The following is a 27704-nucleotide window of genomic DNA, read 5'->3' on the forward strand; positions in this document are numbered from 1 at the left end:
CCCAGATACACCTCAACCTGCAGCACCCTGACTTCCCTTTTTTCTCCCTTCTGATTTTCTCTTTGAATTTTGTTCTCGCTGCATTGTATCCAGCAAGGAGAATAGTAACAATTCAAAGGCTATTTTCCAACCTTCAGAGGGCAGGGTAAAGTAGTCTGGCTATTAAGGCAGGACCGCAAAATATGTTCAGGGAGGATGGGGAGCAAGAGCTAGGACAGAAATGAAGGGGAGGCTGACCCTGAGCTTAACATGATGTCAGAAGCTCTAGGTCTCCATTCCTCCCATCCCCAGTGGAAAGGGCGGCCCTTGGAAGCCAACCCCACTGCCTGTTCTTCCAAAGTCTAAATTAGTACAGGTGTCCAAGATGGGCCATGCCCTGCCTTCCTGATGTCTGTCACTTGTAACAATTTAGAAAGCTTCTTTAATTTATGATGGCCTTAAAATTCAAACATATAATCAAGAAGACACACTAATACTACAAATGACTAAACCAGAGCAAATTCTCAGTTTTTATACGAATATTTGTTTTAGATTTTAAAACCTTGTTTCCAGCAGTCAAGTATTAAGAGACATGCTTTCTCATTTAAAAAGAGACTTCTGGCTCTTGTAATTAAAGAGGAACAACTGAAGGTAACTGCGATGAAACAGAAGTCCAGCAGAAGCATACCTTTCAGCTAGTCTCAAGATTTTCAATAAGCAGTATCAGTTTTAATTATCAGTCTCAGAATCCAACAGTACACAGAGACTCCAAGAAACATATCCTACCTGTTTTATTCAGACACTTCGGACTTTGCTTAAATATTAAGTCTGACACTGTTCATCTAGACCTGCCTGATTCCTGCACAGGTCCCAAAAGTGTCCTTTCCTCCGTCTATCCATATGCATAATAACTGTGACTACAGGATTTTCTTTTTAACTTTTAAATGCACATGGATCCTGATCAACATACGGAACACCTTCTGCATTCATCACAAAATGAGTGGCTAAATTCTTCTCATTGAAACTCCTCCATAATAGCTGTTTTTTTCTTTTCATCTATCATGACTTTAAACCAAAACTAATACAATCATCGGGAACTGTGTATGCCTAAGCTACTTGCTGTTCCCATTAGATGCTCTGCACCACTCAGTCACTCAAGATTCTCTGTCCCACTGTATTAAATAGGCTCGTATTTTCTGCTATGAGTACAATTAAAATTGTTTGAGTTTTCACACTGTTCTTATCTTTTATTTGCTCTCTAAAATATCCAACATGCATTGAAACCAGTATAGGTGATAATATAGATGTAAATATCACCATGGAGGCATCATGATAAATTTGATGTTGGGAATAATTCATTCAAGGTATCTAGATCCAATTTAAATTCTTTTCCAATCTTAACTGAGCCTTCATAACCAGATGAACTTAAACGAAGGTGTACAACTTCATGCTACGCTGGTAAACACCCTAACTAGGAAATAAATTTTCAGTGATTAAGTTGAATTGTTCATACAAAATGCCAGCTTCAGCTTTTCACCCATACAAAATAGCTTGGAAAATATATACTGCATGTGTTTATTATAGCTACAGTTGCTATGAACATCTATAACTCTCCAACAATTTCTTTGATTTATGTTCAAAAACATACAGGGCATGAAATGATGCCTGCAACCTTACATTTCCCTCAAGAACGTTGTGGGGAGAAGATATATTCCAAAACATCATGTTAGATTCCTTGTTATGTCTTCTTTTTAAAATAAATGTATGATAATCAATTACACATGCTTCAAAGCAACTGCCACTAGATTCCCCAACAGAAAAGCTGTTTGAGAAAAGTTCCATTTTCTTTCCCCTAATGGTCAAGTTATAATAAGAGATCTTGCCTAGATTATTAAAGGAAAAAAATGTATTGTAAAGGATAGGCCTTGCTCCACTTGTATATACATGCACAGGTTTGTGCTTGCCTGGACTTGACTTAGAACAAGGTTTTCAGAGAAGTAACATCTCCACTGATCAACATGCTAAAAACGGATGTGTGTGTGAAGATCTTGCACCTAATCTGCTTGTCATTTATGCTTGTAGTAATCCAAATGATGTCAAGAGAATGACACAGATGATAAGTTAATGTATCAGGCTCAACTTCCCTTTCAACCTCAATATGCAAAATAAGCCTTTAAGAAGTCCACCCAGCTGTAGCCTCCACTAGAAACAGAAACCCGCAGATGTTTATAGGAATATCAATTAAGCTGAATGGGAGCTCCGCCATTAATGCTGGTGCATGTAAGATTGGACGATGTAGATCTGCCTGCTCTCCACGCAGTGGCTGAAGTGCACATTTTCTCTGGGGTATTGAGGCCAGTGGGTTATATGCCATTACCAGGTAAGCATAATATGGATGGTATTTCCACAGTCTCATGGAACTGGCACAGGGACAAGAGCAGCATCCCCAGGCAGCACCCTTGCCCATGGTGGGAAGACGGGAGCAGTCAGGAATGCATAGAGTGCATGGACCACCCTCAGCACAGAAAAGAGCAGGACCTACTCTCTGCCCTGCTTCAGGCAGTTTGTGCTGCCTGCATCCCAAACAGCCAGCTGCCATTCCCTCTGTCCTGGGCATTTAATTCCATCCTTGGGTTACACGGCAAAGCAAAGAGCTGACAACCAATATAGAAAACTGGGCTAGAAACTAGATGGTACAAGCCCCTCTAAGGAGGATTGGCACCTGCTGACACTGAGTTTCCAGCAATTATGGAATAAGGTGGATGTGCGATTTGTTTTATGGCCTGTTCGTCCCTCTAAGTGTGCAAAATTTGCATGCCAAATAGGGAGATGGAAATAAACTCATTCTACTCTTTTTTTCTCCTCCTATTCTCTTTGACTCAAACCCTCAAAGAATGAAAATTCACAGGAGGGGAAATACAGGCTTGCACCCTCTTTGGCCCCCAGTGCTATTTTATCCATTACTAAGGAAGCCAAGGAGGAGGAGGAGGGGAGAGGACTGGACATGCGCGCCTACCGCACATGCAGTCCCAGCAAGATAGCATCAACAGTTGTTCTCCTATTTTCACAGTGGGAAATAAGCAGGTACTAGCTGTATTGGAATAATCAGGAGGAATCTAGGTCAAAATCAAAGCAGGACTGCTCTGTCCATTTCACAAAACTCACATGCAAACACAATACCCATGTAAAAACAAAGAAGTTACTTGTAGTAGTTATTTCTGTTAGGATTGCAGTGCAGACATTGGCCTACCTTGAGCAAAAGGCACTATTCCTTCTCTGTGACTTCTGAAAAGGCATTCAAAATCAATATAAAATTGCAATATTAGGAAATTTTATAATCATTATTTCAAAAAAGCAGACTTGAAAGGGTCTCTTGTTCATGGGTAAATCTTCAGTTAGTTTTTCTAGTACCGGTGGTTCAATCGAAAGATTCGCCAACTGCCCCCTGGAGAAAACTGAAGATCTGCATTTAAATGGAGATATAGTATTTCCAAATGCATGGTACCTGCAAGGCAGATACTGTCAAGGTTTCTTAGTGAGTGGATCTCAAATTGTATTAGGTACATTTCAGTGCCATAACTATCCCCATTTCGTATGACTGGGGTTATTTCCATATAATTTTTTTCCCGTGTGCGGGCTTTGTAATATTTGTCCTACTAAGACAAAATTAAACCCCCATCCACAACAAAGCCCTCACATAGCAACAACAAGGAATTAAAACCTTATGCATAATTTTCTGATGGGGATGATGAAGACTGTATTAGATGGCCTGACTGAAAATCTTAAATAATTGAAAACTCTGATGACTTAATAGAGTAGCGAGCTTGGTTTACAATGCAGCCAATTTAGAGCCATAAAAACACCGTGTAAAATGTTTATCTTGTGGCTGACCATTACATATCCTATTTATTATTCCAAAGTATTTCAACAGCATTTTTCTTCATCAATGTGGCTGCTGGCATTTAGCACCCACTCGCTAAATTCACGTGATTTTCCTGGAACAGCTTTAGGAAAAGAAAACAAAAAATTAGCAGATCACTACAAAACTGTTCCTTGTTACTATACACCTCTTTTTCACATTCTGACTTGAACAGACTTCATGCGCTGCAAAATATGTTTGAAACCACCGAGGCTAAAATATAATAAATCAAAGCCATATTCGTGAAGTTAAAAAGACTGGTGCATCTACTGATCCTGCCACATCAGAGAACCAAAAAAAAAATCAAACCTCATGAATACTTTGTTGCTAATGTACATGAGTTCAAAGAGCAGTGTTCCTCTTAGGAAAACATCTTAATTTTCATATCAGAAAATCATCCTAACCTTCCAGAAAAGTTTTTACGATTATGCAAGGAAGGCAGAGAGAAGGTTTAGAGTGCAAAAGACACTCGTGATGGGTTTCAGACACGCAGGCATTAGTCCAGGCAGCCTCTCACTGAAATTCAGGTTGCAATTGAAATGTCCCTGTAAACAAGGTTACTGCGAACGGCCCAAGATATCCTTCTCAGCAACACCTTCACCAGGAGCCCTTCAGCTGTCTACTTAGTTTGTTATACCTTATCTCACAGCCCTGACATCCTAATGCCGATTCAAATTCGGGATTCAAAATGAAAGACGAAATATCTCTAAGATCACTTAATATTGAAATACCATTGCAGTAATAAGTGGTGCCAGGCTGGAGATATGGATATAGTACTCTAGTGGTAACCTTTTAATTTCTGACAAAATACTGTGGAATAACTGTGATACGGCACAGACAGTTAATGCAATTGATTTGTTTTCCTTATTTTGATAATGAGCGCACTGAATGTCGTGTTTACCTTCTCCTGCCCCCGGCACATTTTTAAAGTCCTCTAAAAGGAGACTTGCCATATTCCTGTACAGACATGAAACACCTCACACCACGGAGCCCCCCTCCCCAGCACGCCGAACCCCAGCTACCCTGATGCTCCCAAGACAAGGAAGATCATAACCACATGAGTCGCTTCGTCATTCTGTCTTTGACTATTTTCAGTGGAAATGCAATGCACGCACCATGTATAATCTAATGTAGGTTATATTGTAAACTACTCCCATTCTCAAAGTGAGGGTAGGCATGCTACACCAGAACATTTTGTCCTCTGAAATAAAACAGGGGAGTAACAATGAAATGTATCAAGCAAGTTTTGTATGTTGTATTTTAAACAGGGTAGCTAATAAATGCCTAAAACTTTGGTGGGTTTTCACAAAGGGCACTTGGATTTCCCTCCCAGTCACAGACACTGATAGGTTGAAGTGCGGGGGGGCGGGGGAGGAGACGGTGGGGGGGGGGGGGGTTGTCATCTGCTTTTCTGTCGTGCTATGTTTGCTGTTACAATATCCTTAATAGTATCAAAAGAAAGGATTCCAGGGCTAGGGGTGCAGTGGGACAGGACTACAACATAGGGGAGGGAGAGAATTACAGGAGAGAAACCCAAGCTGCTCAGTGCCTGCCTTCCCACACTACCATTCACCTTCATTTTTGTCTCCTTTATATTCTACTCATTTTTACTTGCCTCCCCCATTATTTAGTCATCTCTTAAATGCAGTCCTCTCTTTTCTGGGATCACGAAAAACATATTAACTAGAATCAGTAGACAGAATGCATCCCCTGCAGCACTTCAAAATGTACCTCCAGACCAGTCATGCCTTCATGGCATTAATGACCAGGGGAAAATAAAAAATAAAATTTAATTTTTAAAAAATTACAAAAGTGAAAAAAATTCCTCACCGCCAGGTCACACTCAGACCCCACAGGCAGCCGCTTCCCCAAATGCCCCCTCCTCCCCACGGCCGGCGCTGGGAGGGTCAAGTGCCAGGAGCAGCGGGCAGTGCGTGGACTTTGCACACTTTCCTTCGCCCCTCCTGATCCCGGCAGCGCGCGGCCCCGCCGCCTTTGTGTGCGCGCGTCCGCCCGCGGGTCCCGACACCCCGGCACGGGCGGCGCGGAGCGCGTCCCGCGTGGGGCGGCCCCGCCGCCGCTCCCGCCCGGCAGCGCAGCGCCCTGACCCCCGCCCGGCGGGCAGGGCTCCCCCCGGGCCTGCTCCGCTCCCGCCGGCCGCCCGCACAAGTGTTCGAGGAAGGAGCGAGCGACGGGGGAGGGAAGGGGACGGGGACGAGGACGGGCCCCCCCGCCGGCCTCGCCCCGCGCCGCAGCCGGGACACTTCAGGGCTCCCGAGAGGGCACGGGGTGGGGGGGGGGGTGGGGGGTCAGGGCGGCATGGGCAGGCGCGCCACAGCCACGCGCGCCCCGGCACCGGCTGGCAGGGTCCCGTCCCCCTGCTCCGCTCGCAGCCGCCGGAGCCACCCCGGGACCCCGGCCCTAAACTCTTGCTTGGCTAAAGCCTCGTCACTTTCCCGGCACTCCTGACCCTGGGCGGGAGGGGGACACACACACACAAAAGCTGCGGGGTAGATCTGTCAGCAGCCAAAAAATCATTCTCCTTCCCCTCTTCCCCCCACGCCCCCCCCCCCCCCCCCCATATTCACCAGGGCCAGTAATTCTAAATAATTGTCCGAGAGGCGACAGCCACTGAACCCCGGGTGGCCGGTGCTGTTGTGCCGCTTTTTCCAAAGCTGGATTTTTTGGGGGTGAATGACTCTGAGCAAGTGCAATTGGCAAGGGCTGAAGGTGGAATGGGGCGGGGGGGTGGGGGGGCAGAGCGCTCCTGGCAGCGGCTCATCTCCAAGCACAAACATGCCCCCCATGCAATGTCAGCTGGCGGGGGTGCGGGGGGTGCGGGGTGCGGGGGCTCGCTTTACCTGGTCAGCTCAGAACCGCAGGCAGGTTAATCAGGTGAGTCGTCGGGGATTTTAAAGAAGCCGAAGCCGGTTTCTTTGCTAGGAAAGTCTACAACACCATGCAGGGACATTGCAAAATCTTTACACACGCCTCCTTTAACTGGGCTCCCGCGACCTCCGCCGGCGAGGGGGGAGCCAGCGGCGGGCGGGAGGCCGAGCGGCGCCGCGGCGGCGGCGCGGGGGGCGCGGGGGGCAGCGGCGGCGGCGGGCGCGGCCCGGCGAGCGGAGAGCGGCGGCGAGCGGGCGGCAGCGGCCCCGGTCCCCGCGGCCCCGGGCCCGGCGGCGTCCCCGCGCCTCCCTGCCGCCTTGGTAGCGCCGGTCCGCACTCGGCCTGACCCGGGACGTCACGGCGCCTGCCTGTGTTCCCAATGATAACTTGGCAGGAGCAGGGGGAAGCGGCCGGGTTTTTCCTGGGCTCGTTACCGGGTACGTGCACGTTTCTTTCGCATGCGGAATTTTTTTTTTTTTGATTTTTTGGTTTTTTTAAGGCGCAGTAACGAAAAGCCGGGACAGGAAATCCGGGGCGCGGCGGGGGCTGCCGCCCCGCGATGGTGGCGGCCGCTCGCCGGCGGGCGCGGGGGAGCGGCGGCGCGGGGCGCAGGCATGCGTTCATCTCCGTGTCTTTCATTTTACCTTCAGGGTGACATTCAGTGCCGGGCGAGCCTCGCCGGTCACCGCCACGTCCCACCTGGAAAAAACACAAACAAAACCACGAAAAAAAAACCCCAACCCAACAAGAACAACAACAACAAAAAAAGGCGACTGCCGAAAAGGGGGGATGGGGAGAGAGAAGGTGCCTGCTGCCCACGGCTGGGATGCGGGCGGCGGACGGGACACCTCGCCCAGAGGACGCGGGGACACACGCGCCGCCGGCCGCCAGCAGGCCATGTGCCGAGCGGCCGGCGGGGGCGGAGGAACGGGCACCGCACACGCACACACACAAAATCAGTAAATTAAAAAAATAAAAAGAAAAGAAAAGCGCCCGGAATGCCAGAGGAGGCCGGGCGAGGAGCGAGGATGCCGCACCGCTGCTGCCGTGCAGGCCCGGCGCCGCGCCCCCCCAATCCCCTGCAAGGCTCTGCAGGGGAAGGCGGGGGAGCCCCCGGCGCACAGCGCCCCACGGCCCCGCCGGGAGCCGGGGTGCCCGGGGGGGGCTGCGGGCAGGGCAGCCCGGGCCGCACCGGAGCACCCGGCTGCGCAATGGCGGCGCCGCCGAGGAGAGCCGGGGACTGGCGCGGCTTGGCGAGGGGAGCCTGAGCCATCGCTCCCCACCTCTGCTGCTGGGGCAGCCGAGCAGCTGCTCCCTAAAGCGGGAGGGTTTGCGTTAGGGCAGAGCGAGCCGGGGCCTGCGGCAGCCCCGGGGCCGCTGTGAGAGCCGAGCAGGCTGGCAGCGCCGTGCCCGGCCATGGCAGCAGCCACACGCATCCTCTGCCCTGGCTTCGTGTGCTTCGCAAAGCCAGAACTGCCAAGCTTCATGAACGCTCCCACTAAATTCCGAGGGCATTTTCACGTGTGAGACTTAAACTCGCCTGCAAAAAGTATTCCCAGAACTAGGCCTCGCTTAAACTATCCATGGCAGCCTGAGTTTAAGTGCCTCCTCATCTAAAAACCAATTGTTACCCACACATTGCATCCCAAACTGCTGCAGCACCGCACCACCTACTCTGTGACCGCAGAGCGTCCCAGCAGAGCCCTGAGACAAATTTCCCTCTTCTGTGTTGCTTTTCACACCACCTATTATAATAACAAGTTACAACATCGGCGATGCACAGGTAACTAGCGCAGCGGAGTCCGTGAAGGGATGCGTGTAGCAGGACTGAAACAAATTTTTTTTTTTTGCAACTGCTTCTGTTCAGCCTTAATATTAGCATTAATACTTTCATTTTCCTCATTTAAATACAATAAAAGGGAAAATTGCCTTTACTTAATATTGTTACTACTCAGGTTTTGCAATTCCAGTTTTTGTAAGGTGATAAAGTCAGGGAGAAGTTAGTGTGCACCTTTTCTGCTGCTGGGCTCAGTGCCCTCAGCAGCAGCTATGGTGGGATTACCTACTGCAGCTGGGAAAAGAGTTGGGGAATAAAGAAATCATTCTTGGAATATCATACAGTCCAATCGTCATTTTCAGAAGCCTGAAATTGAAAGCACTGGGTTGTGTTGTTTGTTTTTTTTTCTTTTTAAACCCAAGCTACTCAAGATGCTTTCTGGCTTGGCTAGAAAGACAAGTTTGCTACATGTTTCTGTTCTGGAATAATTTTGAACTGCTTTTTGTCTAAAGTCTTACCTGTCTTAACTCTACTGTCTCAGCAGAGTGTATTACTGATACATGTTTTTGGTAGACTTGAAAAGTAGTGTGTACAGCTTGATTGTTGTCTGTATTTCGCCATTCATCTTTAAGTGAGGCTCTTTTGATTGATGTGAGGAATTTGTTTGAAAGGATGAAGGGTATGGCATAGCTACCCAAGATGCTGCTTAAAATTGCACCATACCTCAGCCAACAGAGATTTTTCATTGTGATTGTCACACTTTTAAAAGCGCGTGAGTTAATCAAATTGCTATTTTTGGAATGCACTTAAAGGAACATTAAAATGCATTAATTCCATTGAAATAAATTAGCAGATAGGTAACAAACCAAGTGTCAGCCAAATAAGCAAGATCTCAACTATGAAGCCAAATCCAGCCCTAGTGAAATCATCTGAGTTGTGCTTGTCTACAGTACATTTAATTTGGCTTCTGCAGTCACACAGCTGACGCTTTATTTGGTTTTCAGAGGTGTGTATATTAAAAATGTGCGAGCCATGCAGCTTCTCCAGTGTGATTAACCACTGAAGTGAAATTCACCTGCTTCCCATTTAGCTCTGCTGTGCAGTGCTATCCCACATGCAGTTTTTGGTGTGCATACACACCTGAGGTGCAGAGAGGTATTCCCAGCCCCTGTGTCAGTCTAAGGGATGTGAGTTGAGTGTGAAGTGAGGGTCTGCTGAGGTGGATTTCAGCAGAGGCTGTTCACAACCAGCTGCATATATATATTCCAGTTAATAGGCTGTAGTGGAGTCTGTGCTTCCATCTTTCATTACTGCTGTTACTCATGCCAGTGAGAGTAAAGGAAGGGTTGGTGTGTCTGTAATCACATATTAATTTGCTATGTAGATATATCCTAAGAACCTCTCAGCCCAGGAAAATTATGCTGGAATAAGGTTGGATGTGAATGTAAAGCACAGCTGTGTTCAGATAGTTTATTCATTCTGAAATGACCAAGTTGTTTCCTGGTTTCATTTAATCCACTTTCAAAGTGGATTAAGGTAATTCAAGAAACTGAATTCTTGCACTGGCGCAGGAGTTGTCTACACATGGTTTTAGTCGAACATAATTACTGCAGTGTACCTAATAAGTGTCTTGAAATAACTTTGTGTGTAGACGAGTCCAGAGTCCCACAGGTGAAAACAACAGAATTTAGTTATTTTGTATAACATGAGGTGAATTTAGCCCAACATTTGACCTACTTCTTTTCTCATGAAGCATATTTAATTCATTACAGGTTTTTCTTCCTCAACGAAATCCCCACAACAGAAATGTTATTGATGATCGCTTTCAAGAGAGCAATCCTATGTGCACTCCACTAAAAACAAACAATTTAACCAGCGTGCACTCTAAATACCTTCTCAACTGCCCTAAAGAGGAGAAAAGGTTCTTTACTGGAAGAAATATCAGCTTCTCAATCATAAATATTTTGAATGGGTTGTTCCTAACAAAAGGTAAACAAACCCCAAAGCTCTGCTCTGCCCTCTGAGACGCCCATGATCCATTTGACTGCATTCCATTCATAGCAATAGCACCCAGTCTGACTCAGCAATATTAGTTCCTGAATGAGGAACCTCACAGACTCACACACAGAAGGGTTTGCAGAACAAGAGGGCCTTCAGGAGGCACCTTAAGAATAGTGAGCTAATTTATAGTTTGCTTACAGAGGTCTGAATCAGGGAGAAACTACCTAAAACCCAGGCTGCCTCTCTGCCTCTGCTCTGAATCAGGCATATTGCATCACTGGCAATACAGGAAAGTGACTGAACTGAAAATGAGAATGTGTAAGACGTTTTGTGACCTTGTGCCAAGCACAAATTTTGTTGAATGTCGTTCAGTGTCTTTCCATGCCACAGACATCCATGGAAGAGAGGTGACTCTAATGTGAATGAAGCCTCCTAAACTTTAAACTTAAGACTGTTTGTTGGTTTGCTTTTGCCAAAGGAGATGGAGGGGGCGGGGGGGGGGGGGAGGGGAGGGGATGGAACTAAACAAAAACTAGATGAGGTAGAAATTATGTAAACTCGGGTAGTAAACAAGCCAATTTTTTAAAAGAAACATAAATATAAAAGCCAAATGATACAAATTGCTGACCCTTTAAACATTGACATAGAAAAAGCCATTAAAAGTTATGAAGATGAAAAAAATCCAACTTCTGCTTTGTGTCAAGGACTGCAATGTGTCACACATTACAGAGGGCAACTTGGAGTCTTCCCTTACACAGATAAAGTAGTCCCAGCTACTTTGTGTAACACACAAGGATGCCCACAGGATTCTGATTTTGTGATTATAAACATGGCTTTGCCCTCCTGTGCTTGTCTTGGTTAAGGATAAGGATGGGGAATGGATTTCACCTACAACTCCCTCATGCCAAACCTGTTTATTTAATTAAGAATAATTCTGGTAACAAAATAAGCATTGACTGAAGAAGGTAAACACTGAGAAATATAAACAAGAAATCAAGTACTTAAATTCTGTGGTGCTGAATGACTTTGACCATGGGTCTTGATATTAAGCCTGGTATTAAACTCAGATTGAAGGCAATGAGAGTTTTTGAGCATGTCTGATCTGAAATCCTACTTGAATAAAAAAATGAATTGGATTATTGTACACTCTGCTTCTTCTGAGAGACCTCTGACTGTTGGATCCACCTGCAGTCTGGGGTATCCTGGCTCTCCCCCACTCCTGTCATTACAGGGGCATTACTCATCCGGAGAGGAAGGTGTCCTAAATCCCCAAGACGATTGGCACAGCACACACAAGAGGAAATCTCAGCGCTCAGCCAATGCCAGGCAATGAAGGATCCTCTGTGGGAGTTGGTTAGTAGTGCCAATGTTTGATATTTGTCGTAACAACCACCAACTGTTTTGGTTTTTGTTCTAACAATGTGAATTATGCATTAAACATTAATATAAGTGAGTATACTTTCTTTTGATCTTCAAGCATAATCATTTCTAATGAGAGCTTATACATGAGCATTGAAACAAATCCCTGAGTCATGTGAATTTACATTGGTTTTACTCTGTGGGAAAGATCCCACATGAGTTACTCATGTCTGTAAAACATAACATACTTAGAAGAAAAAAATGAGCTTGCATTTGTCTGTTGGAACATAAATATCTGCGTAGACATTTGGCTTCTGCCAAAGTCAGTAATGAAACATTAAATGAAACATTAAAAAGTTAATTTATCAGAGATCAGGATTTAGGGTGGGGCCCTCAACTATTGTGAGATTCAAGTCTGCTTAGAATAAGATCACCTCTTAGTTTCTCCCATCTGGCTTCTTACAAGAGTTGAGTCTAGTATCAGAGGAATTTGAACTAGGTCTAAGTAAAGGGATCAGAATTTGGCTTGCTTGATAGAGATAAAAGTTGCCAAACTGCCATCACCAAGTTATAATATGCCAGTCCATGGCAGGCAAACTGTGCAGTGCTAAGTGGCACCTCTCCAAATGCCCTTGACAGCCAGTGCGGGCCAGACCCACTGTAGAACCTGCTTGGCCATGTTTAATATCTGCACTTCTTGAAACAACAGTCACAAATGGTGCATTCCATAAAAACATAAACACTGTGGATTGTGCAACTGCCAAGACAGTTATTTAAAATGCAAACAGAATTTAAGCCCTTTCCCCTTTGACACACTGCACAAATATTAAACCAACGAGCGATTAATAGTCTGCACTAAAGCAGCCGTGCTGCATGTGCAAGGGACAGGCAGCACACTGGGCAAGGTACAGGTGCAAAACAGTACGCGATGGGGCTCACTCCTGGGGCTGCAGGTACTCACTACAAGATTTCCAGAATGCCTCTTGCCTTTCCAAACAGACCTCAATGCCAAAGGTTGCAGGAGGCAGCTGTCAGGAAGGTATTACGTTTAATGGCAGATAGGTTCTGTCTATGATTAAGGTCATATTTCAGGAATTCTCAAAAGCCCATTAATGTATTTTATTCTTAATGTGTAAGTGCTAAAGGAGTCCTGGAAGCCAGAAATCCAGGATTACCCCACATAATTCAATGTTTTCACAGGAGGCTACAGTCATGCTCTCTGCCGCTTCCCTTCTCTTGTCTGAATAACCTTAAATGCTGATGGTACATCTTCAAAAGGAGAGTGGAAGCAGCCTCTGCATAGAATAGTTTATAGACTGGAAGAAGAGCAAACACAAACCCCTTCATCCCTGAACTAGAATTCTCCGAGTGCTCTGTTTTGTATAATGACAGAGGAACTGATATTATTGCAGTTGAGAAGAAAGCGTCCAAGACACTCCATTATGGAACCCCACCACTGTTTGTATTAATTATCTTCCCTGAGGTTGCACAACTTCACCTGGCATGTTAAGTTAAAAGATGGATAGGTTAATATTGGGTCTTAAATAGTTTTGGATAGAAAGACCTCAACTCCGTCCAGACCCTGCTTGAAGCCCATTGACATTATCCAGCTATAAGAGTTCAGTGAGTCTTCTGACTTTTCAGAATGTGTCAGTGCATCCCCAGGCACACACAAAAAGCTGTGCTTGCAAAGATGGGATAGATACAGGCAGAAAATGGTGTACAGAAGCATGTAGGGAGGCCTCTAAGCATCAGCCAGGGTGACAAAGCATGCTGGCCCATGGATTCCCAGGCTGTATTCACAGCCCTGGAATGCCTGCTGGAAACACTCCCCTGTAATTTAGCTCATTTGGTGTGCATTAAGGATGCTCATTTCTAGACCCCTAAGTGAAATATGATACTGAACTCATTCTTCCTCTTACACCAGCAGGCCTCAGCAGATGGCCAAGAGGCCGATGGGAAGGAGAGAACACCAGTTTTAATCCAGTTGTTCATGATGGAAAACTATGAGAAAAGTGAAAAGATCTTATTCCAGAGACCAAGGCATTTACTTATATTTAACTGTCTAACCTCAGTCAGAACCCCGAATTCCATTACTCTATGTGAATGTTATGGTATGGTGAAGTCTTATTTGGTAATTACCTGCTCAGAGCCACAGCCTAGAAACCAGATACGCAGCCAGTGAAAGCCCGGTGGAGTCATACCAGTTTATACTACCTGAAAATCCAGTCTTCAATTTCAAGTTAAAAAATGGAGAAGATGCATTTTTCCATGGCATTTTGGTCATATTATACAGAGGGAAAAAAAAAAAGCAAGAAAATAAAAAATTAAGTTGTATCTATTTATATAACCAAGACAGAAGCAGAACCAATGTGAAATCTTTAGCAATGAAATTCTACATCCAAATTATTAGGTATTTCAGTGTTGGTGCCATTTGGATTACTGCTTAACTTAAGGGCAGCAAGGTAAGCTCATTTTCTTGCCTCTGTCTTTTCAGCCACCATTAGGGCTCCCTTCCCATCCTCCAGGGAGAGGGAGAGAAGTTACACAATGGGTGTTTTTCCATGGGCGGATGTCTAAATGTGAAGGGAAACAATTGAATTTTAATGACAATTTTGAGACTCTTGAAGTTAATTTCTGGGCAGTGCAGAAATTTGTGGAGCTTGCTGCTGCCAAGAGCTGCATGTTCTCCTCTCCTTCTGATGTTAGTAGGATTACAGGTCTCAGCTTTTGGCAGAAATAACTCCCAAAATAGTAGGTCCTTCTCTCTTGCCTTCTCTCAAAAGGGAGAGCAAGAGACCTGCGGCTGTCAGACCCAACCAAGTGTCAGTGCAGAGCAATGACTACAAAAAAACAGGGTAACTGCACCAAATTTACACTGCCAGAGATGTGTTCTCATTAGGTATTTTCAGCATTATCCAGGGTGGAATGGTAAATTTGCTAGGTGCTGCACAAAACATTTAACCGGAAAAAGTTCCTGCATCCAAAAGCACTGCAAAAATGATTGAGGAAGGAGAGTGGCAAACAATGGGATATCCTGGGAAAGAAAGTACACCAGTGATTGCGGCAAAGGCAGCCAGCTATGAAGGCTTTTCCTACACGCAGGGTAACAATAATTCTGCCAAGGAGGCAAGTTATTTCCTTTTTAGCTATGCTATTTCCACTGCATTACTGAATCATGGTTTGTTAATAGCTTACAAACATTGAGTTTAAAAAGCTTTAGGAAATTTGTCATACCTAAGACAATATCTACCAATTTATCAATTTCTATAAAAATATATAATCCAATAGGTTTTGGGGTTGTGATTGTCAGGGTGGGGTTTTTTAATGCCTTTAGTAAAGAAGGGATAATTTTGGTCTTGCTTTTGTCTTCTTAGAAGATTCAGAAAGGAATATAACAGGTAGTCCCAAAATCTGTACGTATCTAATTGTTGATAGCAACATAGAAAATAAAAGATGCTGCAAAATAGTGCCAGTCATTTAATCTGCCAGTCATTTAATAGAGTGTCAAGCCTTTTCACCAAAAGCATGATACCCACTACAGATGACTGTCTTTTCAATTTCGGGCTATGCAATTATAGCCCCAAACAGGTCATGGAAGGGTTCAGCCTTCCCCATGTTACCCCTCTGGTCAGATGGCAGCTCCAGCCAGAAGGAAAGAAGAAAAGAGGACAGCCGTAGCCACCTGGCACTGCCTTTTTGCCCAGCAAAAAGCAGGCAGGGGAGGAGGGACCTGGTACCCAGCCAGGTGTGGCAGCACTTACAAGCCAGGCTGCCAAGCTGGAGCTCATCCTCTGAATGGGATTTTGCAGGAAGAGGCACAGAGAAGGTAACATTGGGGAACTGCTTCCCTTGCAAAGATCCTGCGTCCCCATTTACCCTCTCCCATGAGATGGCCAAACGTGCCTCTTATTTGGCAGAAAGTGTACAGCCTGGTATTGAGTATGTTACTGTGTCAACCAGCCCCCTACACGGAGTACAGAAAACATCATTCAGTTACGGGAGAATTAAAAGAAGCCTTAGGGAGACTCACATCACTGACTGATACCAAACCACTTTTTCCTAACGCTGTTTTTTATGTTCTGTACCCAGAGTTTAGCTGTGTTCATTGTTTCCTTCTACTCACTTATTTCTCCAAAGGTGATTTTACTTAGATCAAATTTTTGCACTGTACTACTGGATACTATGGTACAGCTCTAGAACAATTTCACTAGTTTAGAAACTCCACCATAATGTTTTGCCACTAGATTTCAGCTGAGAAGTAGAGACACTAGCTCACAAACACCCCTTCCAAGTCCTTATGGAGCCTTCCCAAGAATCTATGTTATGCTTATCAGGCTTGCCTGCACAGCTGAGTCTTTATGCCCCTGCCCTGAACCCTTGGGACATGGGTGCTCAGTTAAGACTACAGAAAAAGGAAAAGCATGGCCATGATCAACAGTCAATCATTTTAATGGCTGTTAATGTAAAAACATATTCCTAACCTTACTACAGCCAGATATATGGTAGGAGACATGGTTTTGCATGAACTAATTTATTTTTTCTTTTTAACTCTTTTCTATGAGTGATGATTTTTGAGAGATTGGTGTAGTAATGTTCAGTTGTTATGAGACTGCTGCTTCACATTTCTACCTGTGCAGATGGGATATCACATTTTTGTCTAAGTTACAAGACCACTCAGAGTTAACATGCAGAAACAGTTTCCTCTATTCCAGCAGTAGTTGCCACTTGTCAGAACAATTCTTTAGGTACAAGTCCAATAGAAATGGTCCTTCACTATTTTCCACTACAACTCGGGTTTCCTGCCTCAGCTTTTATGCTGCTGTGAGCATGTACAAAATGGGATGCTAGTTTTCATCCCCCTGCCCTCAGTCCAAGAAGTGCTATGCCAAGAGTAAATCTGATTTCACATAATTCTGCTCTTGCACTTAGAAATACAGAAGTTAACAGTGGAGAAGTTGTTTGGGTACTGGAAAGATTAACAGGTCTTTGAATCCTCATACAGGTGACCACAAGGTACAAGCTTTATAGGCATTTGATGAATGAAGGGTTGCCACTAAATGAAAGTGTGTCACAAAGCTCTGGAGGAAATCATTGCAACAAGGTTTTAGGAGTTTGTGAAGGCACTGTGAAATGAACACACTTCATGAGGCTACAGCATGTGTGTAGAAGGTATATGCAACCTGCTCTGTATTCCTAAAATGTTCGCCAACATATCATTGAGAACTTGGGCTTCTGAGAGTCATTTCTCTCTCTGTGCCTCAGTTCCCTTATATGAAAGTCAGGATTATGTCTTTGGTGCCCCTTGGATGAACAGAACAAGTTCACCTCTTAAATGTCAAGTGTTACAATCAATCACAGGTTTACCATGTCTTTTTCTGCCTAACCATTTAAAACTATTAATATCAAAAGAAGTCACTCAAAAATTAGTAAAGATTGCAGAAGTCCCTGACTGTGGAACATGAATCTCAATGATTTCAATGTGATGGATGGATGTGATGCCAGCCTCAGAGATAAGATTAGCTTCAATGTGGTTTGAAAGATCCCAGAACTCCAGGGACAAATTATTTGTTCTGCATTTTCTGTTCAGGAAGGATCTATGCCAGTCCCAAAGCAGTGCCTATTGTTCCCCTCTTCTTTGAATATTTTCCTATGAATTCTGCTTGCTACCTATCAAAAAAACTTCAGACACCAGCATTCATTCTATGGTTGAATTTATTGTGTTTTCCCTCTTAAAGAATTATTGTTTTGAATATTGATGAAAAATTATTTGCCAGGTAATCAGTAAAGGAACTGAGATATAATCCAGTCATTATAGTCACTCTCACATCTACAGGTGATCCTTTCTTACATAAATGCAGTTATGCTTAAGGAAGGTTAGATGCTATATTTTCAGTAATTTATTTCTTCTACCTAGACAGATAATGTTGGATACATAAAGTTCTTCTTTTAAGTGACACTTCCTTTAAAGCAACTTTGTCCCCTTGAGTAAATTTTTCCTTGGCTGTAATGTGATATATACACACTCACATCTGTATCTGTCATACATATCTACATTTATATATCCCACTTACTCCACTGCAAGATGTTATTACAGATTAGAAAAAGAAGAACAACAAGGACAAACTTCTCTACTCAGTGTTTAAGAGTAGGTGGTATCATTGAATTTAGAAGTGTAAATTCCTTTTCTTTTTTGCACCTGAGTACACCACCCACCCGAGCAGCACCTCATATCAGTAGCAGTTCATGTATGTGTGCAGTTGCAAAATCTTTTGACATCCAGGTGCCACTGGAAATCATCATTGGATTACAGTATTTTTTCTGCCATATGTAGAAGATTCAATCAGCCTAAAAGTATTTAACACTTTGTAGAAGGACATATTATGAAGAACTCCAAGTGTCTTTCGAAAAAGGAGGAGTCGCTACCCTGCATCCTACTAAAATGCATACTACTCCAACATTTTTCAAGTAGGCAAGATGAATATGCAGGGAGGAGGGAAGAAAATTATTCAGAGAAAATTCAAGTTAGAAAGAGAAAAAAAAATTCTTATTTATAGTTCTGAGATCTGTGCCATTTTAATTCCTCATTTAAAGAACTATTTTGAATTGCAAGCCTATTGCAGATATCTGGCTCTTCTTGCGTGAATACAAAAATATGAAAGAATAAGGTAAAAAAAGATATTAAATAGTGATTTAATTTTTTCGGAAAGCATTGAGGGATAAGCATCTGCATAGAATTACATAGCTCAGTTCTACCTGAAAATTCTCCTAACTGGAAGAAAACATGCAAGATCCTTACCCATTTTAACAGCCATCATAAATGGATGTTAAACTTAGCAACAACAATTCATTGGGAGCTTCCCAAGACTGGCATCAATGTAAGAATTTGTATTTGATATAAATGGGAAAAACCCAATCATTTTTAATGCTGTATTTCAATGAAGGTTTGAAACAGTTAAATGCAATACACCAAAGATGCCACTCATGGACATGATAACTATTTCAGGGGAGAGGGAGGAGGGCAAACTTCCCACTGCATGATGAAAAATGTGAAAGTATTGAGTAGAAATATTTGAAGAAATTAAGGCCTGGAACTACAGCTTTCAACAAAGAAGATGTCAGTTCTGTGTATTCCTGCACAAGAAAACCAAAGTGCTGGCTGGGATTTCTGAACATTTCCACAACCCAAACAGTAAGAGGAAGCCATTCAAAGTCAAGAGTTTCACTGTTAACCAATGAAAACAGGCCACAGCCTTTATCTTAATCAGGTACTTAGAATGAATTGGTACTGATTTATCATCTTTTCTCCCTCTGTGTTTTGATCCAGAGTCACACGTTACTGAGGTATTTTTAGAGTCCCACACATGGGCAATAACATGCAATTCTTGCAACTATTTTGAGGGAAGGGATTGCCTGTATTTTGCCAGTGCTGTACTTCAGGGTCATGAGTCACTAAGAAAATAGGGAGAAATATTTATTTTTGTGCTTTGAATAAGAAGACTTTTGTGACAGAATATGAAAGTGGGAAAGTAGTTTCTAAGTTTTTTATTGCTACTCTATTTATTAAGAATGACAAACTTTGAAACAGTTGAAATACTTAGATGGAAACATGCCATTATCTCCAGCATTTTCTGCAAATGTTCAGTCAACATCCTAATTGTACTCCTGTCCTATATGATGAAATGAGCTCCAGCTCTCTCCATGCATGACATAGCAGTAAGAAAAAAATCTAAATTCTATTTATTCAGCAACTGAATCTTAGCCAGAATGAACTAATATTTACTATGATTAGAGGTAATTTTACACATATAGTAAGCACAAAAGGCACTTGTAACATTTGAAAGCCTGAGATTTGCATTATCCTGTAGGCTCTTCTAATTTTTTTAGGTATATACTGACAGAATTAAACACGGGCATTTACAGGAAAAAAAAATTAGTTTTGCTAAGGCTGAGATAAGCAAATAAAAGAAAATAAATACAATATTAAAGTTGCTAATGCTCTATTCTCAGCAAAATTCTTACAGTAACATGCTCTCCTTTCCTTTCTAGCAATATGTAATTCTCTGCAGGGATGTCAAGGGGACCATTCTCTCAATTTTCCTAGCAAGCCAACATCTGCTAAATGCAGCATGACATGCTGTTTACCTTTCTTGTAAACTTGAGGCTTTTCCATTTAAGAACTGTAAAAATGAATCACTATTCATTCACACCTATGCCTAGAAGTATCCATTACAAAGCGGAGAGTGCTCATTTTTAATCTCCTCCTTATTCTGATTTTATGCCATATTCCTCTGCGCTGATGCTGTTTGGAATTGCCCTAGATACATTAACAAATGCAAGGAAAGTAAAACCAAAAATAATGGTGATGTTCCCCTCATTTTCTGCAAGTATTTATTGGCAAAGTTGATAAAAATGAAGAGGTAAAAGGTCTTGCCTTACATCTCCTTTAAACTCAGTAGTTTACCAAATTGCTACAAAACAGAAATTTTGTCTTCTGCTCCAAAAACCAAGATGAGAAAATCCCAAGCTATATATTTAGATTTGCCTTCTAAAATCCTGTGCAATATTTAGTAACTTGTATTTGATGGCAGAATTTCCAAGGGAAGTAGTAGGGGTTTGTCTATTTTGTTTTGATTTTTTAAAACGTATATACATTTCTCATGTGCTGAAAGGAAATCAACCAACGTCAGCAAAAAGCACAGGTGAAAAGACTAATAAACATGAAAAATTGCAGCCACCCTTTCTTTAGTGAATGCTTTTGAATCAAAGTAATTTTTCTCATGCTGCAGAAACCCTCTATTTGAACGAGCACCCACTAACATCACTTGTCCCTCTAATTGTCATCATTACTGAGACAGAAGCAGCCTTTGTTGATCACACACAGCATTCTCTAAAATCCATTTTTCCAATTAGGTTTTTATTCTCCTTCTCCTCCGTCTGCTTTTATTTAGTTTTGAGCACAATTGCAGCTGTACTTGGGTTAACTTGTGGCAGTAAGGCATTTGCAGAAGCTGTTGCTCTCAGTAACGTTGGCTATTACTGATTACAGCATTGCTCAAGGCAGATTCCTTGTTCTAAATGGCATTGAACATTTTTACCTGGATATTGCAACACCACATTACGAGCGCTGGGATATAAACAGAGCAGTAAGCAGTGCTGCTGGCCTCTGGATTTAAACAATAAGCCAGAAGACTTGTCTGTGGAGACACTGCTAGAAAATCGAGCTACCACCAAAGTATCTGATGCAATGTCTGTATCTTTCTCTAATTTGCTATTGACCAATTATTACATTTAACGCTGAACCACAGTCCTAAATAATAAAGGTCAAAGTTTTCATGGACATTTTCTGTGTCTGAGTTGCCACCTTGAAATCGCTAAAGCTATGTTTTACAGCTGCAAGGTTCCCAAATTTCTCACTGGGATTGTATGCACTCAGCATCAGAAAAAACAAAGCCTCACATCACCTCAAATCAAACCCCATTTCATTGGAAAAATAGGTTTAACCTCTGCCAAAAGGATGGGCTTATCCTTAAAAGTGTATTCATATTTAATAAATCCCGGTCTAGAACATTTGTTTGGCCAACCCCAATTTGATCTCACCTCATTTCTCAACTTTGTTAAATACCAGGAAAAAAAGTTATACAAATTCTGGAAATTTTGAACACCATAATAAACATTTGTGACATTTTTATGTAATACAAAACTACTGCAAATATAATATTTTCTTAAATAATTTTATAGGATCTCTACCTATGTGAAAACTGAATATTTGTGGACATTCTCACAAGAATTAGATTCATGCAACTTTTCAGCAAATGCTAAAGTGCTACAATCATCCATTATATCCTTGGAAATAAAGGTGGGAGCACAGCAGCACTGTTAGGGAAGTGTGCTGGAGTTGAGGATGCTGACCTGGCTCTGTCTGTAACCTGCTGTGACCTACTCCAGTGCACCATATCAAAACTTCCTTTTTCACATCAGCTTTTCTAATACCTAGCTCACCCAAATAAAGTGTTTTCCTACTTTCATGTATCAGGAGGAGAGGTAAGAATCCTGTGATAACAGATATTTGTGAAGTTCTTTGGGATTTCTTAGTGCAAGTACTCTAACATTTAATAATGATTACTAAAGAGGAGATAAGACTACTCCACCTTGTACTAAATAAAGGAGTTTTCCTTTTCTAAGGAAGTTTTGGTATTATTGCCACTACTAAACCATGCTGCAATCTCCTATTAACCACATTAAACCTGTCTTTTAAGCTGTGATGCTGCTCTATGAAGAGAGTCCATCTACTTTGAAATTAAGCCCCAACTTGTTTAACTCCTGATAACACTTAACCAACTTAATCAAGCAAACACGAAAAGCAGCAACAAGAAAGTGATGAAGACAAAGCCATTCTAAGATTGTGCATCTCAAACTGATATGTGTTCCCTAAATTCTAGCATTCAGAAAACTTTCATCTCTGTCACCTACTGCCTCATCTCATTTCGACATGTTAGCCAATTACTATTGTTTTATTCCCTTTCCCACCAGAAAGGACGGGTTTTTTCCCCAAAACACGTTTAAATAGCAAAGGAGGTGCCTTGTCCCTTGGCGCTGTGGCCGCAGGAGCCTCTTCTGCCTCAGCATCACTGCGAGCACGGCCCGGCTCCAGCATCCCACACCGACCCCTTACGCAAGCAGACAACGCGGCGGGATTTGGGGGATAGCTCTTAGCCCTGGGAAGGGACCCCCACCCTCTTTTCTTGCTCAGACATCCACTTAGTGTAATTCCTCAGCTTTCGGCAACTTTGCTCCGCACCAGCAACCCCCCTGGAAACTTCGAGAAGAAGAACAAAGGGGCAAAGAACAAAGAGCCGGGGAGGGGTAGGAAAGGGAGGGGAGGGAAGGGGAGGGAAGGGAAGGGGGAGCGCTTTCCTTTCGGGTCAGGCCGGAGACCCTCCCCTCCGGCCGCCCGGGGTCAGCCTTGCCCGCCCGCCACGGAGCGCCGGCCCCGGCGGCTGCTGAGCGGGGACGCCCCGGGCTGGCCGTGGGCGCCCCACCCGGGCTCTGAGCCCCCGCACAGACCCTGCCAGGGCTTGCTCGGGGTCTGGTTGGCGCCCGCTCCTGCGGTGCCCTCCGCGGTGAGATAAGCGGGGGGAGGCTGCGCCGCTACCCCCGCACACGGCCGTGCCCTCCCGGCCTCACAGCCCCGTCCCAGCGAGGGCCGGCGCCGAGCATCCTCCGCAGCATCCCCCGCAGGGCCCGAGGCGACCCGGTCCCCAGGAGAGCAACACGTGTCGAACCCACAGCCGCGGTGCCAGAGCCGGGACGGCTTGAGGGGCTTTCGGGGACAGCTTGAAAACAGCGAGCAAGAAGCCGAGGCGAAGCAGCGGTCCCGTTTCTCTGCGGGGGTCCCGCTCCCCTCGCAGCAAAGTTAAACTTTTGCCAAAGTATCGTACCCCTTTTTTAATGTCCCGCTTCCCTCACACCCCGTCTTACCGAAAGCGACCCCTCTGTCCTACTTCCTCTGTTATCAGTTAAACAACCTTGAAGAGCTGCAGGTGCCCTCGGTTACCTGTTGCTGAGAGGCCCCTGCCCTCTTATCGAGGGATGGGGGTAATTAAATCTGCTGTCACGGTGTGGTCACACTGTGCTGGCTGTGGGAGGTGTAAGCGCCGTGCGGCTGCGGGCAGCGAGCAGAGGGGGGAGGTTTGGGCAGGACAGCCGTGCCCGGCGTCGCTGCCCGAGCTGAGAGCGAAGCCAGCGGGGCAGGGAGAGCCAAACCCCGGGCAGGGCAGCAATCCTGTCATTAGAGACCACACGCACTAAGTGCCATCCTGCAACTACCTCTTAGAGAACGGCAGCGAATTATCATTATTCTTCTCGGGCAGGCATTTCCAATTTGGAGTTAATTGACGCTGTTCTTCATTTGAGTAATGACCAAAGGAAAGCCGAGCTTTACCTGGGAAACTTTAAGAGCTTTTTCTTTACCCCCCCTTCCCCTTTCTTTCTTTTTGATTTAAGACAGAAGTGAGCTAACAGAACCTCGCTTTCCTGAAGGTGAAAATAATCTGGTCCTTCATCGGGAGCGGGAACAAGCCGCGAGCCCGGTACCGAGGCGGGACGCGGGTGGCCGCGGGACACGGTCCAGGAGCGGTTCCGAGTTCAAACCGGGCTGGACTCCCCCTAAACCATTCCCGCCACTCCCAAATCCCGAGGGGGAAGAGCCCCCTCGTCCCACAAGCCTCTGCCGGGAGCATCCTTCATGTGCGAAATCAGAGAAGGATGGGGAACAGCACAAACAGTTTAAAAACCTGAGGCTGGCGACTGAGCAGCGTGAGGCAGAGCTGGAACATGAGTTTGCGTGAAACGCTGCCCTGGGAACGGGAGGAAAACTTGAGCGCAGCCTATGCCCTGAGTTAACTAAAGCCAATTACTTGTCTCCATATAAAAGGTTTCGCGTATGGTTACAGCTGAGGAAATACGAGAAGCTGATGAGTCTGTTTTGGTTATGATTTAATCAAATAAATTAAAGGAGAAGGGTAAGGATACGCCCAATCTGGGACTTCAAAAAAAAAAAAAAAAAAAAAAGAGACATGACTTTTTTGGGACGCTCTCTGTCCAAAGCCTTTCCTGTTGTACGGAGCAAAGCCAGGCTCTCGGAATCCACTGATCTCATTACTGCTGGGTGTTTGGGGTTTCTCTTTTCCTCCCAACGGAGTAACCTTTCATAAACGATTGCAATTTCGGGGGGAAAAAGTGAGTAGGTGCCAAACCAAGCTGGGGGTGGGGCAGAATTTTGCGTTTCAAGCAATTTAGCAGACAGCAATTCTGCTTACAGCAGAGAGGTAGGTGGATACTTGAAAACACCTTCCACCGGGGTGTCCTACTTTGGCAATTCTAATTAAAACAAGGTTTAAAAGATGCTAAGGACGAGCAAGCCTCTTGCTTTATTTCCAGTGGGCGTGGGGGATACCGTCAGGCACAAAGAGTGCTTCCAGCTTGTTCTAACGTGCACCTTTGTTTAAAAGAAAAAAAAAATAATCAAGCTCGTCCTCTGATTTCAACTAATGTATTTTTAACTGGATTTCTTTCCTCTGCTTTGTGTGATCTGATACCTACAGTGTAGCCCTGGCCCACTTTCAGCCCTGCGGGTGCCCTGCATTGTGTGCGTGTCTGAAAGAAAAGGAAAAAGTCTTCCATCTCACACTCTTTTGCCCGGTACTTGAGCTTGGGAATTGAATCGTGTCCAAGCTAGTGGTCAGCAAAACCCGCACCTTATTTCCCTTCTCGCTCCCTTACCCGGATAGGAGATGCAACTTGTAGGTGCAGCCAGGCTGGCGTGGCTGTGACCGTCCCGGGCTTCGGATCAATAAAGCAGCCAGTTTTCTGACTTTTTTTTCCCACGGCTGCTTATTGAAAAGGAGCCTTTACCGCCACCTATAAATAGCGCTGCATCCAAGGCAATTTTTTTTTTTTTAATTTTTTTATCCTCTACATAAAGTAGCGAAGTTCTAACCAAGATATCGCAAGTTCTCCTTGCTGCTCAGCGAGGGATCGCCCCAGAGGGGCTGCGCTGGGGGTCCTGGCTCCAAAGGCGGCTGCGCTGCAGCCTCCAAAGGGAGCGGGGACTTCGGCAGAGCCAGCCCCAGCCCCGCACCGGCCGCCTTTGAACTTTGTTCCCAGGAATGGGAGGGAGAGCAGCGAATACCGATACTCACCGCGCTCTTTGGCTTTCCTGTTGTAACTCCGTCTCTCCCTCTTCTTTGTGTATAAGTGAGCAGAGGTTACATCCCGGGCACGCGGTGTAATGCCCTGGATAACCCCGACCCTGCCTGTTAATTTAATGCTACGCTAACCTCAGAGTGTGTGATTGGAGCTCGAGTGTCGGGTTAGAAAAGCGCCTTTCCACGCAGGAAACAAATTCGCTTTCTCTTTCCAAACCCACCCCCTTTCCACGCGGAATCTCCCAGCCCGGCATTCCTGCACAAACCAGGACACCTACCTTTCCGTTCCCTAGCACAGATTGCATTTTTTGCCCGCTCTGGAGACAACTGTGCAATTCCCCGGACCCACGTGCCGTGCCCTGCCTGCTGCGTGGGGCTCGGACGCACGCACGGTGCCCCGCCGGGCTCTGGCACTGCCGGCAACGCGCTGACACCCGGCGCAGGGGAAGGAAGGCGCTGCCTGTCGCCCCCCGTGCCCCTCGCTGCCCCTTCCCGGGGGAAGGAGCGGCGGGGGCGAGGGGCCGGGGCTCTCTCTCTCTCTCTCTCCCCCCAAAATCGCACGCTCAGCCCGCGGGATTGGGCTGCTCTGCGGGCGCTTTCTACCTGCCTGCACAGCGGGCTGGGAGCTGACGGACAGTCATTGCTGAACGCGGAGCCATCAAACCCCCTTATCCCCGCGTGATCTCCAGCTCTCTCTCTCTTTATTTATTTATTTTTAATTCCCTTTCAATTTCCCCAAATGAGGTTTGATGAATACAGCTCGTTGTCTGCGTTGATACCAGGGTAATAATTGTCAGGGGGTCTGAGGGCTCCAGGAAAAGGAAAGCGGAGGAAGAGGGAGGGATACAACCTCCGCTATCTCGCTGTTACTAATTCCCAGCCGGCTCGGACTCAGGGGACAAGGCGATCGCTTAACAAACCCTCCTCCTCCTCCTCTCCCTTCACCACTCCTTCCTTCCTTCCTCTTCGCCGGCACATTTTCTCCCCCGCGTTTGCCCACGTTTCATTCCTCCTCTTCATGAGGAATAAACCGTGCAAACTCAAACTAAACAGAAAAAAAAAAAAAAAAGGAAAAAAAAAGGGGGAAAAAAATGAAAGGTGGGTGGGAAGGATACAGGATGGGAATTAAAAAAAAATAAGAAAGGGGAGGGAGGAGGAAAAGGACAAAGTGTCTGTGCCTGATCGCTGACCATCTGTGCAAAAGGTGATCATTGTTTGGTACTCACATGGCTGGTGGCAGAGCGGCTCTTAGCAATTAATAAGTCTCTCAGCTTGAGCTCTTCTTTCCCCTTTTGGATGGCAGCGCTCTCTGCGTGGCTCGCTCTCACTCGCGCACACACACAAACCCGATCAGATGCTGCAGGACTGGCCACTTTGCGAGGGCAACAACACGGGAGGGTTTGTATTACTCCAGGTTCGTGTGTGTAGCCTATAAATAGCGAACTTTTTGATGGAATCAGCTAACAAATGAGAGGAGAAGGCGTAATTTTGCGCAGGAAGCCCCCCTTTCTCTTTGCAAGATTAAAACCCCCCAGGCAGCAGACAGAGCTAAAGTTGTGGGTGTGTAGAAAGGATTTTCACTTTATTGTGATAGTGCGCGAGATTTGTTTGTTTGTTTATTTTGGGGGTTGTTTTTATTCCTCCCCCCACCGCCACCCCCCACCAACCCATACGTTACATCCTCCTCCCTGCATTCCCAGCTAGGGGCAGGAGCTGACCCGTATTAGCACTGACTTTAACTCCAAGTTGGGAACACACGGCGCATTTGAGGTTTTTCTTTTGGTGGTGGTGCCTGTTGTTGGTTGTTGGTTTGGTTTTTTGTTTTTTTTTTTTTTTTTTTTTTTTTTTTAATTTATTTTTTTTAGCGGGAGGTGGGGGGGAAGATGTGTCCACGCGGTACCGTGTGGAAGTGCAGGAGGCGGGCAGGCAGGCTTCCCTGAATGTGCCCTCATTTTGAAGGCAAGTGAGGAACAGAAAGAGAACAGGTCGGAATTATTGGGGTGTGGGGGGAGGAGGGAAGAAGGCGGTACTTTGCTAGGGACGAAGTGTGTGACTGGGGCTTGGGGTCAGC

The 27704-nt window shown here is 45.1% G+C and overlaps 1 protein-coding gene across 4 annotated transcripts in view; it reads right to left on the reverse strand.

Annotated features, from left to right (window-relative positions):
- ESRRG (estrogen related receptor gamma) overlaps positions 1 to 6877 on the reverse strand; it is a 370366-nt gene extending 363489 nt beyond the window's left edge. Inside the window, exon 1 of one of the 4 annotated variants that reach the window (XM_084203440.1) lies at positions 6760 to 6877. The gene's annotated coding sequence lies outside the window, so the exon portion shown is untranslated. The remainder of the gene's footprint in view (positions 1 to 6759) is intronic. The other 3 variants (XM_084203439.1, XM_084203433.1, XM_084203432.1) reach the window with 3 other exon arrangements.
- Positions 6878 to 27704: the final 20827 nt, after the last annotated feature.

Source organism: Fringilla coelebs, assembly GCF_963513975.1.
Source record: "Fringilla coelebs genome assembly, chromosome: 3".
Lineage (NCBI taxonomy): Eukaryota > Metazoa > Chordata > Aves > Passeriformes > Fringillidae > Fringilla > Fringilla coelebs.